Here is a 5,945-nt window from a genome sequence, read left to right as displayed (position 1 = left end):
ATTTAGGACAGTGATAACTGTGAGCTGGAAGTGCTTTGAAATGTTTTAGCCCTAATTGTTGCCTGTCTGATGTGCAGGCAACAACTAGTTTAATTTTCAAATCCTCAGCCATCTGCTTAGAGGAGCCCATGGCTGGTCAACGTTAACACAAAATATGAAGAGTCTGAGAATTTACATGCTCTGGAATTGTCATCAACTGACAACTGACAGTGTTTGCCCTGCCTAACCAGTTATGAAAAGTAAATCAAGGCCTAACAAATTAAGTGTCTAGGTGCAACAACAGCTAAGCCACAAAGTAGCAGACCATGCAAATACAAAGAGCAGGGAAGTGTGTGAAAAGTAAATTAAGGCCTAACAAATTAAGTGTCTAGGTGCAACAACAGCTAAGCCACAAAGTAGCAGACCATGCAAATGCAAAGAGCAGGGAAGTGTGTAACATGTAATAATTGCCTTTCGTTGGCTGGAGTTGTGTAAAGCATGCCACTGCTGGACTGTGGAGCAGTGGAAGCGTTCTCTGGAGTGATGAATCATCCGTCTCTACTAACATAGAACAATGTTGGTGAGCAATGTAGTTGCGCCACTGTTACAAACAAGCTGTTATCTTGCACAGAAGATAATAAAAAATGTAATTATTTTAAGAGATTCACAGGGATTTTCAAAATAGGGTCGTAGTTTAGAATAGATGCCTCTGTAAAACAGCAGTTTCTGAATCCTGGATCTTGAGAACCTTGCTTTGCAGTTTTCCTTGCTCTAACAAACCAAGGTCAACAGGCTCAGATTTGATCTGGTCAGTTGTGTTGTGTTAACATACGCTGGCATAAAAATAACCCCTAAAATTGTAGTGCATGGAACTCATAGTTCAGGGTTCATCTTCCTAGTAGATTGACATAAGTGTTGCTTGCTTTCTAGCACCAGGTGAAATGAAGATATTCCAAGGAAAACAGTGATCTCAGAAAAAAACAAAACAACAAAGTTTCTCATATTACGTTCAACAAGCAGGACAGAGGCAGAACGTTTGCAAAACAAAATTCATGTCAGTGTTTCAGCTGACTAACAGCTGCTTACAGGTTTGTTATACTGTATAATCATTACACTGTTGATGTTTTAACTCTCCAATTAGTAACAATAGAAAAAATTGTAACTATTACATACATATTGTTTTTTTGGGTAGGTTATTTAGGAAAATTTGTGCAAAGCTTCTTGTGAGTTAAGCCAAATGAAGGACATAAGTCCGAGCAGGGTTCTGGGGTGTTTTCACACCTGAAAGTCTAGACCAAGGTTCATGTTTTTGTTACACTGAATACATTTAATCCAGTTAGTTTTGGTTTCACATAGCAATTTTGTAAGCACACTCAGAGAGTACAGAAGCCCGGTGTAAGTTCTTTGGTGCACTGAAGAACTTTGGAAGACAAACCAACATCCTGTTGTCATCACTTACTTGAGCTTTGTCTCCCTGTACTTGACATTGATTGGTTTGTAGAAGAGCAAGCATCTGATGTTGGCGATGTTGAGTGTGTGTGGGTGTGTTTGTGTGTAATGTGTCTGTGTCTTCTCATCACTCATCCAAACCTCTTCACATTCCTTAATCTTCCTACTGCAGAAATCCACCCCCTCATCTGAGTGTGTACGTGTGAAATGTAAACTGTTTGGGTTACACTAAGGACAAAGCTGATGATTGAGTGTGGGTGGAGAGTGTCGGTAAGGTCAGTTCAGGATATATCATAAGTATGAGGGTCTGTGTATGAGAAAGAGAGAGAGAGAGAGAGAGAGAGAGAGAGAGAGAGAATCTAATTCCACAGGTTGACTGGGTTCTGCTGAATTTGTGTGTGTGTGCCAAAGCTAACAAACACTATGAGTACAGCCAGCACCATTCAGTCTGTTCAGCACGTTAAAACTCACACACGCATACTCACTCTCACATACACTCGCACACACACATTACAGAGTAGAAAAATATGCATTTTGAAAAAGATGCACATTCCTAATGTTATACATAACCTCAGAAACACAAAACAGTCTGTGAAAATAACTCTCAACGGGTCTGATCTGTGTGTGTGTTTGTGTGTTTGTGTGTGTGAGTCTGTGTGTTTGCATGCGTGTGTTGCTTTCCACTTTTCTCTTTTTTCATCTTTAGGTCTTTTATGTATTCTAAATCCATTTTGCAGTGCAGCAATGAAGCCACAAACTGTCAGACATAGAACTGGTCACTCACACGGGTTACACACACACACACACACACACACACACAAAATGCAATGTCAAGGCACCTTCTTTTATCTTCTTTTTATGGTGCCATATTATATGTGAAATTATTGTTGATATTTCTGTCAGATTTGCATGGGTTTTTTGTGCACAGTCATGGGCATCCTTCTCTCCACTGCCCTTTAAAATAAAAAAAAAATCCCCAAAAAGTTGGAATGGTATGTAAAATACTAATAAAACAGAAAGCAGTCATTAGTACATTCTGTTTGACTTGTATTAAATTGAAAACAGAACAAAAAAACAGTATTTGATGTTATACCTTATCAACTTTGTATTTTTTTCTCATTTCAAATATGATGCCTGCTACACATTCCAAGAAAGGAGCATGTTTACCACTGTGTTACATCACTTATTCTTGAGCAACACTTAAATAAATGTTTGGAGATTGAAGACACCCACTGATTATTCAGCTATGCAAGTTTTCAGCTGTGCAACTGTATGGCTTTATGATGGACATCCCTGAAGGCAGCATATGTTGCTCCAAAATGTATAGATATCATTCAGTGTTAATTGTGCTTTAACAGGTGTGCATGTTACCATGTCATAGTCACAAATACACCCCCATACCATGACAGACCCTGGCTTTTGAATCTTTTTTTAATGCTGGAAACAATTTGGATGGCCTTTCAGTGCTTTGGTGCATAGAACATCCAATATTTCCATGAACATTCTGAAAGATTCTGTTTGACTCTCAGACCACAATATGCATTTCCACTGTGCATTGTTTCAGATGAGTTGAAGAGTGTTGTACTTAAACAGATGGACAATTTGCTGATACATTTTTGGCAAAGTGGCAAGCCTCAACCCATACATCCTCATAAAGGGCTAGGTCTTTCCTGGATGCTCCTTTTATATCCAAGAATGATTACATCACCTCATGTAATCATGTAATAAATAATATTTAATAAGGTGGCCTCAAGAACACAGCCAGAGGAAACTGGTGAAATGAAAAGACTTATGTGGGAGCTGTGGAGGATTTGGGTGCTACAGGAGATTACATCATGCAGCGCATTACCCTTAACATCCCTAGTTTAGATGAAAACAGTCAACGCTAGTATGTAAACGACCACGTACCCTAAGTATCTGTGAGATAAAACTGCTTCTCCAAAACGGCGGTAGGGGATTCCAGCTTGGGTACTGAAGAATTGGTTTGTGCTCTACCGAAGACCAGCAGACCACAGTTCCCCCAGGATCTTTATGATGTAGCTTCCTGTTTTTGGTTGCTTCCTGTTTTTCGAAGTTACTGGCGGGAGTGTTTGCCATTTTCTCCGCTCTATTTTGCTGGTCTTTTGTGGCTTTTTTACAAATTCGCTGTTGCATATTACTCGCAATTAATTACAACCACCAACCTTTGAAAGTCACTTCTTCTCTCATCGGATTTGTGAGACCCCTGGAAAGGACTCAATTCAGCCGACGAAACAGTGTGAGTATCAGTATGGCAGACCGCGAGCTGCTGCTTTGCTCTAAGTGCAGCATGTTTAGTTATGCTTCTCTCTCCGTCACTAGTGACAGCAGTGTTACTAGCTTTGTTTGTGAGAAGTGTAAGTTAGTTACGTGTTTAACGGAGAAGATTATACAGTTAGAGGTTTGCATCCGGAAGTTAGAAAGCAGCAGGGCTAGTCAGCAGGGCTCAGACTCGCTGTTAGAAGCTCTGGGTGCCTCAGAGAGAGAACGAGCATGCCTTCGACTCTGGTAGCAGAGCCCTTACAGCGCAGCGATTGGGTGGCGTCTCGGCGGCATAGCCACAAAGCTAAAGCTAAAGCTACCCCACGTGAGCACCACTCATCTCCCATTTACGTGTCCAACAGGTTTGCCCCACTCAGTGAGACACCCTCTGAGACGCCTGTTGAAAGAGCTCTGGTTATAGATGATTCCATTTTACGGCACGTGAAAATAGCAGTTAGCTGTATACCGGGAGCCAGGGCACCGAACATTAGCGGGAACCTGAAGATGCTTGCTAGCCGTAGATATTCGAGGATAGTCATTCATGTAAGTACTAATGATGTTCGTCTGCGGCAGTCAGAAATAAATAAAGATAACATTAAAGAGGTGTGTAAATTAGCCTAGATGATGCCTGATGCCGTAATATGCTCTGGCCCCATCCCAGTTCGATGTGGTGCCGAAATTTACAGCAGGTTATGGTCGCTGAACTGCTGGTTGTCCAAGTGGTGCTCAGAAAACAATGTGGGATTTGTAAATAATTGGTCTACTTGAATCGGGACGGCATCCACCCCTCGCGGGAGGGTGCTGCTCTCATTTCCTGTAGCATAGTTCATAGTCTCTATAGCCATCAGTGTAGGACAGTTAGTCGCTGACAAACCAGAGCCAAGGCCAGGCAGCAGACGAACAGGCTAAACTGACCGTCTGCGAGCTGCCTTGAGACGCCACATAGGTTCCACCCAAATGAAACTGTGTCTGTTCCCCAAATAAAACAAAGCATCAAAAATCCTTGAAAAGTTTGCTTTAGTAACTGGATTAATATCAGACCAATTATACCAGTTTGCAGTGACAGCACCTTAATAATCAGTTATCTAGGATTATTCTTATTGTTTTCTATGAGAGAGGAGAGATGAGCGTGCTTTTGTAGTATAATATTTTATACTAATGCTGTTTGCTATCCGGTGTCGACCAGAGGAGGATGGGTTCCCCTTTTGAGTCCTAGTTCCTCTCAAGGTTTCTTCCTCTTGCTCTTAGGGAGTTTTTCCTTGCCACTGTCACCATTGGCTTGCTCATGGGGGCTTGGACCCGGATTTTTCCATAAAGCTGCTTTGTGACAGCACCTGTTGTAAAAAGTGCTATATATAAATGAACTTTGACTCGACTTGACGTGATTTCAGACAGATATCCTTGCTGAGCTGTATAAGCAAGACAAATGAAGAAATCTTAAAAAAACATTTTGCTCAATGAGACTGAAAATGCAAATAGAAGCACCCAACATGGTTGTATGAAGAACAGATAAACTCTCTCTCCTTATTTGCAAGCTGTGCAAGGTTGGCAGAATGCAACTGATGCTGTTCCTAAGCTGGATGCCCATACCGCCTTTATTGACTTTTCGAGGGCCTTTGACACAGTCGATAATGGTCAACATTTATTCACATTAGCCTCCCCTATTATCTTCAGTTATTTGTGGCTGGTCTTGTGTTGTACGCTGGGGAAACTGTGTGTCTTAGGCACAATGTGTACAAGACTGAGTTCCCCAGGGTGGGTTTTTATCACCTCTTCTTAGATCACCTACACTAGATGAGATGCTGCCTTCTTGTGCAGAACCCTTCAATTATGCCGATGATTTGACCTTGACTGAGCTGTTGATGGAATCTCTTCCTGGACAGATGCAAGCTGCTGTTACAGTAATTAGTCAGTGGGGACAGATTTTTTGCCTCTCAACAAATATTTTAAAAACAAAACACATGGTCATCAGTTTCAGGATTTCTCACAACTGACCTGATCCTCCTATTTTGTTGCTGCATGAACAGAGGATGGAGCATATGGATTCTTTCAAGCTTTTCATGTTCAGATCAGCTCAGATCTGACATGGGATATTTCTTATATCATTGAGAGAGTCCAACCTCGCATATATTACTTGAGGGCTGCTAAGCATGCAGGCTTTCCTCCAGATGTGCTTCAGGTTTATCTAACCTTCATTTAGCCAGTCTTGGCATATGCTTCTCATGTCTGGGCAGGGT

The 5,945-nt window shown here is 41.4% G+C and overlaps 1 pseudogene; it reads left to right on the top strand.

Moving 5' to 3' along the window:
• Positions 1-3,939: 3,939 nt before the first annotated feature.
• On the top strand, positions 3,940-4,577 carry LOC118804910 (annotated as a pseudogene).
• Positions 4,578-5,945: the final 1,368 nt, after the last annotated feature.

This window comes from Colossoma macropomum, unplaced genomic scaffold, assembly GCF_904425465.1.
Source record: "Colossoma macropomum unplaced genomic scaffold, Colossoma_macropomum, whole genome shotgun sequence".
Lineage (NCBI taxonomy): Eukaryota > Metazoa > Chordata > Actinopteri > Characiformes > Serrasalmidae > Colossoma > Colossoma macropomum.
This window is presented reverse-complemented; position numbering and strand designations above follow the sequence as displayed.